Here is a 13215-nt window from a genome sequence, read left to right on the forward strand (position 1 = left end):
ACAAGCACTGGCTTAATCCCCTGCATGCACAAACATACATATATTACATACGTACGTACATACATATGTGCATACACACAATCAGTATAGGGACACCTACTTTATTTTAAAGTATTTCCTGAACTGAATAAAATGTTATCTTCCTGTTTTCATTTGTACATTGATTACAAGTGAGGTCGTTCTTTTACTTCTTCCCATTTTCTAATCTATGAAGTTTCCTTTAATTGTTGTGCAAAAGCTAATTCCAAATTATCTCAGACAGCCTTGTTCCTCGGAATCCTGATTTGAAATCACGCTGAAGATGTATTATGTTGTTATTTTGAGGATTTTAAACACAATTCTCTTGCTTCCTGTGTTTTTGGTGACTTTTTGCCTATTAGTGGAACATGAATAATGTTCCCTTCTTAATCAGATTTTGTCCGGAGCAGAAATTGTGTTTCTTATCAAGTTAGCTCAAGGGAATTCCCTGAGAACAAGGCTAAGGTTTGGAGAGGTCTCCGCAGCTCTCAACCCCGACCGACTTGGCTCAGAACAGCACCAAGAACAGCTAAGCCATCTTAACCACAGCCCCCAAAGATGGGTCACTCATCTCTCCTACTCTAAATATGTTTGGTTATTATTTTATCTCCAGTATCAATACTTGGTCAAGCATAAAGGGCCACTCAGAAAATATTTACTGATGAAATGAATGAAACTTCTGATTAGAATAAAAAGTTTGTGGAAGGGACCCAGGAGATGGCTCCAACTGTGAAGAAATGTACAAGCCCGAAGACTGGAGCTTGGGTCCCCAGTGCAGACATAGGAGCCAGGCTTGGTAGTGAGCGCCTGGGATCCCAGCGCTGAGAGCTAGAGACAGTGAGTTTAGAGGCTCAGTGGCCAGGCTCAGTAAGCATTTAAAACTAATAATAATGAGTAATAATAAACAAGATTTTAAAAATAATCGAAGTCACTAGATACTGACCTTATGTCTCCACACACACATGCACAAATGTTCATGTACACAATCACATACACACTGGGGGGAAAAAGGTAAAAATCAAAACAAGTAAAGGAAATCATAAATAGACGTGTCTGTCTCTGAGCAGGACCTATCAACTTTCAGAGCCATAGGGAAAAGGACACATGGGGGAAAAAACTATTCATCTGATCACACGAAAATATTCAATCTTCAATTCTATGGATTAAAGAAACAATTAGAAATTAGGGGGGTTGGGGATTTAGCTCAGTGGTAGAGCGCCTGCCTAGCAAGCGCAAGGCCCTGGGTTCGGTCCCCAGCTCCGAAAAAAAAAAAAAAAAGAAAGAAAGAAAGAAGAAATTAGGGTGGGGGTGTAGCTTAAAGACAGAGTGCACTTTCTAGCATGCACGAGCACTGGCTTAATCCCCTGCACGCACATACATACATATATTAGATACATACATACATACATACATACATACATACATACATACATACGTGCATACACACACAATCAGAAGCTATTTTTTTTACAAGAGAAGTTTCAGACAAAATACTTGCTATAACTGCATATGTGAGATATTAAGGTGGAAATAAATAAGGAATGATCTAAGAATTTCCAGTTTATGAATGAGGACGGAATATAATAAAACAGAGAGTTGACAAGTGACTAACAACTGTACAATAACAAGGGAAAACCATTGTCTAACAGCCGTTATTAACAAAGAGTACAATTATAGTGCTCGCGGCTGACTCGGGCACAGTGCACCTGCTATACACTCCTTATTTGGCTCTGGACCTTCAAAGCCAAGTTTATAAAACCCAAAGCTAGGCATATAAACTTGGTTTCCTTCTTTGCCTGTTAACTGTTTCACACCCTCACTTGGAGCAATACGTAACAAAAGCCCTCAGTCTCACTAAAGAGATAGGGAAGGTACGAACAAAAACCTGAAAACACCCAGATTATAGTTACGGTGTCATTCTATTACAAGAAGTGAAATCTAACTTATCCTGCCAGGTGCAGTGGCTCCCGCCAGTAATCCCAGCATTTGGAAGGCTGAAGCCTAGGAGATGACACACGTTTAGACTAGCCTGGGCTCTTTGAGGCTAACCTGGGCTATGCCGTGATTACTGAGATTGCGTCTTCTGCGTGTACAGTTCATTAAGAGTCAGTCGCCCATGCTTTTGATAATTTCCAGTGGCCACAGGCGAGAAAGCGTTCTGTGTTGAAAGCGTTGGATGGACTTTGCATGCGTGTGTGAACACGTCATACAAATAAATTCCTTTCAAAATCCTTTCATCTTTCAAAACGACTATTGGTTAATCCTCTCGGCGACTTTTCTTCTCCTTAACTAATCACAAACCACAACGTGAATTCCAGCAAACAGCGCCACATCACAAAACATTAGCCCCGATTCAAGTCTCTGCCGATTTCCCCTGTGCTGAAGACAGATGTTTTTTGTTGACTCGAGGCCATGATTTGCATCTGGTGGGACAATGGGCCATATTCTTCTGTGCACGCACTGACAGCAGCAAGAACCGCCCAAAGATAAAGGGAGCATTTGGCTCAGTCCTCGTGCAATCCAGCCTGGACTAGTGGTCTTAAGGAGCTGAATGACCATCTGAGGAAGAGCCAGCAGCTTTGGAAGTTTCCTTTGAAATTTCCAGGCCACTGGATGAAGTAATTCCAGACTCTCATGAGCATCAGAGGCCTCCCTGGCTACAAACAAGCCCAGATGGCTGGATGGCCTCCAGGTCTTAGCGTGGCAGTGCGTCCATGTTCGCCTCTGTATTCACACTAATGGTCACCTTTCTCCAAAGTGACCCTGAAAGCTGAGTCAAAGATTCCTACCTGCTTCCCACATGGGGAAGCTGGGGGCCCAGAAAACCAAGGCCGATTTTCTACTCACACAACACAGAAGTGTGCACTCTCGGGTGGTTATGCTATGGAAAGTTATTCAGTGTGAAGTGAGACTTCCTCTTCCCTTGGTTATCCTTTCTATTTGAAAATTAAATCCTGCCTATTTCATCTGCTCCCAGGAGACTGCTTTCATTCTTAGTTTGTTTAATCTCTTGACACGTGTACACTTGGAAGCCCCTCTAATTGGAGCTAGTTTGGAGCAGGACCCTCCAGTCACTGAGTTAGGAGGAGCCTTGAAGCCTCCTCCACGAGCCTTGAGCTCAGTCTGTATTGAATACTGAGGGAGTACTTGCGGGTAGATTTCAACAGTGCGGTATCATAGACAGGGTTTATACAGTGGCCATTTCATTGCTTAATCGGGAGAATACCAGCGTCAACACTTGCCTGTCTGGATATTATTTCCCTCAGTAAACCTTTGAAACAGTTACTCCCAGGGCTGATGCATTTGTTGTTGTTATAGTTTTTGAGACAGGGTTATCACCTAGCGCAGGATGGCTTTGAACTCCTGATCTTCCTGCCTCCACCTCTCAGGTGCTGGGATTACAGGCCTGCGTCACCACATCCAACACATTCCATATGTATCCCTTTCCCTAGAATTGAGATTAAAAAGAATCTTAGGAGCCAGCAGGATGGCACATCGGTCAGCCTGCATAACAACAAGGCCAATGGCCTGAACTGAATCACCGGAGTCCACATGGTGGAAGGAGAGAGCTGACTCAGCTTCTCCTCTGACCTCCACATATATGCACACACAGATAGATAGATAGATAGATAGATAGATAGATAGATAGATAGATAAAGATAAGATAGATAGATAGATAGATAGATAGATAGATAGATAGATAGATAGATAGATAAAGATAAGATAGAGATAGATAGATAGATAGATAGATAGATAGATAGATAGATAGATAGATAGATAGATAGATAGATAGATGACAGACATATTTTTAAAGATTCTTGTGTGGTTTTTTTTCCCTTTCAGTGGTAGTACTCAAATCCAGAACCCTCCACAGGCCGGTTCTACCCATTAGCTGCACCAAGTCATTGTAGAACTTTGTTTTTTAATCTTATAGATAAACTGAATTCACATAAGCCTCGGCGTGTCTCAGAGCTATCTACATGCTGCTGTGTAATACAAATCTATTCCTTTTAAAAGCTGCACGACTTTATACGGACAGACCGTACCTAATGTAGTCATTTTTCTCTAGGGAAAAACGTTGATTATTAACCAGTATAACCATAATCCACAGTTTCTCACCATTATAAATAGTGCTTTCACACACCCCTGGTCCTTGTATGTGCTTCAATGTCTGAGGATATTTACAGGATGGGTATCAGGTGTGCCTTCAACGTTGCAGTAAAGATCTTCCTGAGAGATGCCTGTGGTCCATGTCTGTGCAACCCTGGATGTTATCAGCCTTTTCCTTCAGCCTTATTGGTACTCGAGAGATTAGGGATTTAGGTCACAGAAGAACACGTTCTTAAACTGCATAAGGTTTTTTGCTTTTGTCTCCAGCACTGAGGTGGGGTAGAGGTTGAGACCTTTTATATTAATCTATCTGAAACATATTGGTATACGCTGCATAAGATAAGGGCCAAGCCCTGTGTGTGTTTATGTGTGGTGTGTGTCTCTCTGTGTGTATATGAGTGTGTATGTCTGTGTGTGAGTGTGTCTGTGTGTATATGGGTGTGTATGTCTGTGTGTGTATGTCTCTGTGTATGTGAAAGTGCTCTATCTGTGAGTGTGCCTCTGTGTGAGTACGTGTGTGTGTGTGTGTGTGTGTGTGTGTGAGAGAGAGAGAGAGGGGGGGGGGGGGCCTGTGGCTATGTGGCTGTGTCTCTGTGTGGTGAGAGAGATAGAGGGTAAGGAGGAAGAATGCATATGTGGTTAAGACTCGTTGAGAAGCACAGCACTAGTGGGAGAAAGTCAAAAATGCAGAGAAAACCCCAATTCGCATAATCCACCCTGCAAAGCGACCTTGCCTGTGAGAGTTGGGGACCATCCGCGGGCACATTACATCTGAATCGGGAGATTTAACTACAGACAGGCATTTACACGTCTCCAGCTCAGAGACTAGCAATTCGGAGACAGACCAAGAGTTTTTAAACCGTAAACCTTCCTGGAGTGATTTTTACCTTCTGCATTGACAACAGATCCTTGAAGTTTTCCCCTGCAACATGCGGCCAGAACACGCTGGGCATGTGTCTTTCGTTGTCTTCCTCACCTACAACCTCGAGGGAGCAAAGCAAAATTGCCCTTACAGGGCCAGACGGATGGCTCAGGGGGCAAAGACGCCCCCTTGACTAGTCTGCTTATCCAAGTTGGATCCCTGGGACTCTCGTGGTAGAATGAGAGACCTAACTCTCACCAATAACACGTGAGCGTGCACGTGCGTGCAAGATAAAAATGTAAATTTGTAACTGAGTTTCTAACCCACACCCATGAAGCATGTTCCTAGAAGCTGTCTGACCACACAGATTTCTCACCACCTGAGAGATCTTTTGATCTTATTGTCATTCAGATACAGTTCGTCACAGCCATGGAATGTCTCTTTCCTGAATTCCACTCCCTTTTCTGTCACATCCCCAACCCCCCAAGCCCCACCCCCCACCCCCACCCCCACCCCCCACCCCCGACATGTGGCACCCTACCTATCACAGCTGCCTGGTTGTAGACTTTTCAGCTGCCAGAGCAAAGAGCTCAAATAAACTTCCGTTCAAAAGCAGAAAACAAAACCAAAAACCTACCCAGTCTCAGGTACTCTGTATCGGCAGCAGGAAGTGACTAAGACATAACCCCTTATGCATGGACACCTAGCCAGCTATGTTAACTAACCATTCATCACTGTAGACAGAACACTTGAGATTGGGTCTATTTTAGCTCAGGTTTTCAGAGGTCTCAATGCAGGAAGCATGTGACAGAAGCCATAGTAGACACCAAACAGAGGCAAAAAGGGGCAAGGGCGGGACCTAACCTTCAAGGACAACTCTAAATGACTGACTTGCTTCAGGTAGGCCCCACCCCTCAGAGGATCTGAAACGTCACAAAATAACACCGACACGTGCAGACGTGCAGACTACCCAGGAACCTGGGGAACATTTCAGATAGAAACCTCAAATCAATCACTCTTCCCTGAGCCTCTGAATTTTCAACACAGTGCCCCGGCAGACACAGCCAAGCACTCCGAGTAGGCACACATAGGAGGCCAAGCTGCCATTGTTGGTCCAGGACACTGAGAAAATGTTTCTCAGAGAGGGTGGGAGAGCTTGCTTAGAGCACGTGCATTTTCAACCTTGTCTGTCAGTGACCTCACCTATGTATTTTGAGGCGAAGATTGCTAAAAGTGGTCTGGCCACCCAAGGAGAAATACAAGGCGTGGTGAGGCACACCTCAAACTGACTGAAGGAAGAAGACGGCGAGTTTAAAGGTAGCTCCAATGTCAAATGCCTTTACCAGCATATGTTAGTTATCTAAAATATTGTGTTCGGTTGTGTTTTCATTCCCAAGGGTAACTATATGAGTCGTCTTCACCCCCATTATGTTTCTGTACCCCCCTCCACTCCTGCCGATTCCCCTTCCTCTTCCCAACTGGTCCCCCTAGTTTCGAGTTTCACAGTGTGTGCGTGCGTGCGCGCGCGTGTCTGTGTGTCTGTGCCTGTGAGCACGTGCCTCGTTAAATTTAAGCAGGGTTACTACCATGAGCATTGGTAAAGAGGTATTTACAGGAGCAGACAGGGGTAGTAATTTCAGATCAAAGATTAGGAGGCTGCAAGAAAAAGATAGAGGAGATGTCTGGCTGCCCCACCCAGGTCTGCCAGGCATTCACTGTTACGTAAGGGCCTCTGCAATGGCTTGTGCACAGCAGGTGAAAGATGCTGTGTACTGGGTGCCCTCAGGGACAGAACTACTCTGAAAATGGGAGACTCACAGAGCGGCACTCCAGTGGTGGAACACTAACCAAGGGCGCTCTGCTCTCCAGCGTCCCAGTTACCCCAGGGGTAGTCTACTCACTAGTACATCCTCATGAGGGCTAAACTGCTTTCCCTTCTCATCCCTACATCCCCATCCCCAGTATGGGATCTCTTTCGTAGATCCTTCACGATCCCTGTCCTTGCCTCAGACTCTGCTTCTGGAAGGCCTGGCCTAAGGCAAGGAGGAACCTCACTTCTGTTGGGAGAGTGACGTATCCTTTGGAGAACCGACTGGGGCTCACAAGCACAGTCTTTCTGAAGAGAAACAAGACTCTTCTTGGAACAAGCTGGAGGGTCTATTTCTTATATAAGAGAGGGAGCTACAAATGTTGGGGCTGAGATGTGTCAGGTCCAAAAGAAACTCCAGACAAGTGGTTAAATGGTGCCTGTTAGTAGACCGAAGTACATGCAGGCCTCCAGGCTCCCTCAGCACCACGAGCGCCTGATACAGAGCCAGATGTCCTGACTCCTCTCACCTCAACCCCTGCCCTAAACTCCTCCAGCTCCCGGGCTCCCCTTCCCACTTCTTCATTCCTATATGACCCCACTATGTGCTGTCTCTTGGCTCTTTCTTGACTCTCTTGGTCCTCCTCCTCCTCCTTCTACACACACACACACACACACACACACACACACACACAACACACACACACCCCTCCTTTCATGGTAGGGTTCAGACTGCTAGCCACGTTCAGTGTACTTCAGTGTACTACTTTGTCTCCCAGATCTGGACTCTTCCAGATGCCTCTGGCTGTACTCTCCCTCGTGTCTACAATAGAAAGCCTTCCCTTCAATCAGACCTTGGAGGGAGTCATGTCCTCACTTATGCAATATGTAGAGGTCAAAAGTCGACTTCGTAATGTTCTTCCCTTCCACCCTAGCATGGTCCCAGGAATCAAAGTCAGGCCCTTGTGTTTTTAAGTCAAATACTTCATTAACTGGGTGATCTCCCTAGATTTGACTTCAATAACATTTTTCTGTTGCCTTTTTGTTTGTTTCAAGACAGGGTTTCTCTATAGCCCTGGCTGGCCTAGAACTCGCTTTGTAGACTAGGATGCCTTGAACTGAGAGAACGCCTAACTGCCTCCCAGTTCACATAACAGTTTTTAATTAGCAAAACTAAAAGCTGCCAACCACTTTTCAGTGCCCCCTTTTGTGACAAAGATGGTGAAATTCTAAACTCTGGAAACTTCTCATCACAAACCCACATGGATTTTCCTTCTGTGACCCAAGTGCTTTTATCACACTCTTTGTAAAGCTGGCATGTGGCCAGCTTCTTTATGCTTTGGGGGGTGATAATAGAAGATAGTGTTCTTATGGCCAGCTCTCCTAGGGCCAGCTGGCTAATCCTTAACCCTGGATGCCCAGTGCCTGTCCCCAGCTCTAACCCTGCCCATCCGGATGTTTCTGGAAAATTCTCAGGCTCATGTCAGACATAGAATCTGGTGCACCTATCCTGGAGACCCCTGAAAGAAAATAAAGCCCGCTCAAAATACCTGATTCTTCTGACCATCCCAATACCCTTAGGAAGATCACACTTTGCAACAGAGGCAGCTTTAGTGGTCATGACTGTCCTGATGGGTAATGTTTGAACTCCTTTCTAGTCAGAACTTCACCCTCTTGGGAAGAGTCATTTCCAAGGGCCCATGTCACTCCTTCCTTGATAAATGTCCCTCCAGCAGAGTGTGGTGGCACATACCTATCATTCTAGCACTCAGAAGGCAGCAGCAATAGGAAAACAAGTACAGGGCCAGCCTGGTCTACTTATCAAGCTCTAAGCCCTATCTCAAACAAAACAAAACAAAACAAACGGTCCTCCAATTATAAAACTGTCATGGAGTATGCTCTGGTCTCATTTTTGTGGCTGTGATAAAATACCGCCCCGCCCCCAAAGCAATCCAGAGAAGACGAAACTCCCCAGAGCAACTGCAGGTGGCTGTTCATTATTACAGGCACCAGTGGGCCACATCACATGCACAGTCAAGATAAAGAGAAGCAACTGCAGGTGCGCTGCCAGCTTGCTTTGTGGCTGCCTTTCTTCACTCTCATACAGTTCACGGCTCAGCCTAGGAATTGGTACCGCTTAGATTGGGCTAAGTCTTCCTAAGTCAACTAACAATCAAGATAACCCCCCACGGGTCAACCTGATCTAGATAATTCCCCATCAACATTTTCTTCTAACAGGGTCAAGTTGACAGTTAAAACGAGCACGAATGACCTATTTGCATAAAACTGAAATTCAAGCCCTCTTACAATTTTAACTCTATAAAAATCAGAGACACCGTTGGTGATAATGATGAAACACACAGCTGTGGACACAGCTGATTCGAGGATGTTCTCACTGGAAGAGATACTAAGGACAGGGCAGTGGCACATACCTGTAACGCCAGCACACAACATGGAGGCTGAAGGAAGCACTGAGAGAGCAAAGCAAACCTCAGCTACAGAGCAAGGCCAAGCCATCCTGGGACAAGGGATCCTATCTCTAACTAAACAAACAAACAGAAAAAAACGAAAGACCCAGGCAGCTTTAAAAAGTTAACACAGGTCTTAAAACTGTAATGCCAATCGCAGAAAAAAGAGAATGCCTCTTTCCTTCCTGGGCCCCATGAAAACCAATTCATCGGGTATAACTTAGAGTTGATGAGCCATGCCTGGTGGCACAGGCCTTTAGAATACTATGGGGAAGGCAGAGGCTGGCAGATCTCTGTGAGTTTGAGGCCAACCTGGTCTACGTAGTGAGCTCCAGTACAGACCGGGCTATGTCTGAAAAACACTACAAACTGGGCGGCTTCCACAATGGAAACTTATTATTTCCTGATTCTGGTGGCTAGACTTTGGTTGGTAGGTAGGCTTGGGTATTTGCTGAGGGCTATGCCTGACTGGGCAGTCTCTCCCTGTACACAATATGTCTCTGAGTTTAAGGCTCCGTTTCCTATCAGGCCCCCCAGTTAATACTGGATTTGGGCCCATCCTGATGACCTTATTTTGAACTTAATTGCCTCTCTAAAGACTATTTTTAAATAACATTCAATTCTGCGTACTTTTAGGACCTCGATATGTAAACACTGGAGACACAATTTTATCTAAACCCCCAGCAACCTGCCTGGCTTTGGTTTCCCCATTAGAGGAGAATGCGGGCCTCAGTCCTCCTTAAGGGGCTCTTTCAGACCCAGTGTTCCAAGATTTACTCAGCCCTTTGCAGCTGCCAAACCTGGCCCCACCATCCAGTTGGCTGCAATTACAAGAATTTTCCCTCCTTGGTTCTGCCAGGCAGGCCCAGAGCGGGGAGCAGGAGGGAGATGCGTGAGGAAATGGTGCAAGGGCGGGGTTTCCCTTTAACTTTTTGTTGTTTGCGCTAGTCCTGTAACAGGACAAACATTCAGAACAGAGAAAAATGGGGGTCCTGACATCCTAAAGCAATGACATGCTTCTTTTCCTAAGTATGAGGTGTCATATGCCCCAGCTGTAGATGACAAAAATCCATCCAGGAGAGTCTCAGTGGTTTGTTCTCTCCGCCAATTCATTAGCAGCAGGATGCTTCCCCTGCTGTCACCCAGCCAGGCTAGGAACAAACTGGAACCCGCCAGCCTCGGGGCAGCCAGCCCAGCCGGGATTGGGAGGTTTAGAGGCAAGAGGGGGCGGGGCTTAGAGACAAGAGCGGGAAGGGGTGGGGTGGGGGTGAGGGTGGGGGTGAGGGTGGGGGCGGGGGTGGGAGATGCAGGAGGGGAAAGACGACTGGGAGGAGAGGACACAGGGGAAACAGAGATATGGGTGAAGGAGAAAGGAAGAGGTGGGGGAGGAAGGGAGAGGGGAGGCAGGAAGGCAAGGGAAAGACAGGAGGAGGAAGGAGGAAGGAAATATCACCGGCCTGGAGAGGTAACCTAGTTTCTTCAAGGGGTTCAGACAGGAAGGGCAAAAGGCCGGGCCCCAGGCCTGACCATCACAGAAATTACGGTCTGGTCAGCATCATCTTTAGGGAGGATTTAGAAAAATTGGGGTTTGCTTGCCTATAAATAAAAAAAAAACATGGGTTTTTGAAAGCCTAACCTAAGGACACGAAACCTATATAAGGAAGCAGCGCTGGGCTGTAGTTAACCCAAGGTCCAGAGCAGCCCACTTCCTTTCTTTGTGCCTTTTTTTATTCCTCTCTAAATGTGGAGATGGTAATACCATTGCACTCTGCTCAACTTAAAAATACTTTCTTCTGAACCACCTGACTCACCCCACCCCACCCCCAACCTCCCAACTTTTAGCCAGTAAGGAATCTTCCATGGGCATCTGATCGGCTAGTGGACGTTGCTGGAAGCTTCCCTCACTCCAGATGTTGAATGCAGTCAGGGCACAGCTCTGCCACTAAGCCTGACTGTCCTCCTTGTCTAAAGAATGTGCCAAACCTTTATGTTCAAGCCTTTTTTAACAAAGGTCTTGGCTTCTTGTCCACATGGTCTGGAGAGATTCCCACTTGGGGCTTTCTTCCCAGCTTTTAGGATGGTTCAGAGTGAGTCCTGGGTGCTGCTTTCTGGCTCTGAGTACGAACGTCCACATCTTTCCTGCTCTTCCCACCTTGTGTGGCAGTGGAGGGAAAAGCTAGCCTTGTGACCCTGCTCCTGCTACTAAATGTGTGCTTGGGAAAAGGGTCTCTGCAGGCAGAAAACTGTTTCATTGAAAAACTTTTGTGTTGTCGATGGATCGAGCCTAATTATAATACACACAACACCTTTCTCTGGCTCAGCTCCATATCTGAGCTGGTTATCCCTGTATACCTCTGCCTGCCCCTCTCTCTCTCTCTCTCTCTCTCTCTCTCTCTCTCTCTCTCTCTCTCTCCTTAGATGGTCCATCTCAACAACAGGCAACCTTGGGATACTTACTAAACCTGGCATTTGGAGAAACATAGTCATTTCTCTTTTTAAAAATAAGAAACAAATCAGATCTCTGGTAGCCCAGGCTAGCCTCAGAGTCACTGTGCAGCTGAGAGTGCCCTTGAACTTGTGATCCTCCTGTCTCTGCTCCCCAAGTGCTAAGGTTACAGGTATATGCCATTGCTCTCCCTTTCTGCCTAGGAGGCAATCGAACCCCACGCTCCATGCCTTCTAGGCAGCCCTCTGTCCCCCGAACCACCTCCCAAGCCCCACTCATGCATTCTAAGGCAAAAATTATGTTTCCCCTGAACCAAGCACAGATCTTAGCCATAAGGACATCAGAACAGGAAGTGCTTCCTGCCCGGGAGGAACTCTGTTCCACTGTCTCCTGGTCCGTGACGGCTTCTGGACTAGGGTTTCACTTTAAGTTTTTGAACTTGCGATACCCGTGCTTCCTTTTCAAGGAAGGCCTTGACAACCTTGCTAGCACAGAGCATGGGTATCTGCCAGATCTGTGACCCCAGCCAGACTAATGGGCTCCTCTTGTCCCATTCTTCCTGTTTCTGCCTGGAGCTCTGTGTGGGGAGTGTCTGCTGGAGTTTAGAGACTGTCCACAGGTGAAGGGTAGGTCTTCCTGTTCCTGTGGACTTGACGCCACTAAGCCACTGCTTCTGTGGAAGCTCTGCCTCATCCCTTGTCTTCAGAATCCACCTCAGCCTAAAAAGATCAGCATGGGCTTGGAGCCCAGTGTGTTTAAGAGCAGCTCTGTCACACAGGACAGGACATACAAGAGAATGTTCTGCCGTTTCCCTTAGCCAGTCTGGATGACGGAGTTGTCAGGGTGAATACTGGTGGCTGCAGTCTGGCTGGGTCCCCTCCTGTGACCTCCTGTGGGGCCTTGCCTTCCCTCAGAGTAGGAGGACAGAGGAACAGTTTCCTGAGCAGAGGAATAAAAATGAGCACTGGGCGAAGCTGAAGAAACCACCGTAGCAATAGGTCGTTCCAAAAGCTTCACCTGCACCTAACACAGGGGGACAATCAGACATCCCCTCGTGCATGCCACTAACACAACCCTCTAAGGAGCTGAGGCAGGAGAATTAAGAGTTCCCTGTCAGCCTGAGCTACGGAATGAAACCCTGCCGACCCCCACCCCCTTTAAAAAAAGGTCAATGTCAAAAAAGGAGTCCACCCACCAAACCAGAAAGCTGTTCTAGAAAGATGGTAACAACAACAAAAGACAATAAAGTGGTAAAGTGTGATCCGTAACTGGATCCTACGTTGAAAAGGACTGTGTGTGTGTGTGTGTGTGTGTGTGTGCATGAGTGTGTCTGTGTGTGTGTCTGTGTGTGTGCATGAGTGTGTCTGTGTGTGTGTCTGTGTGTGTGTCTGTGTATGTGTCTGTGTGTCTGTGTCTGTGTGTGTGTCTGTGTGTGTCTGTGTGTATGTGTCTGTGTGTGTGTCTGTGTGTGTTTGTGTCTGTGTTTGTGTCTGTGTGTGTGTCT

Source organism: Rattus norvegicus, chromosome 2 (assembly GCF_021556685.1).
Source record: "Rattus norvegicus strain SHRSP/BbbUtx chromosome 2, alternate assembly SHRSP_T2T, whole genome shotgun sequence".
Taxonomy (NCBI): Eukaryota; Metazoa; Chordata; class Mammalia; order Rodentia; family Muridae; genus Rattus; species Rattus norvegicus.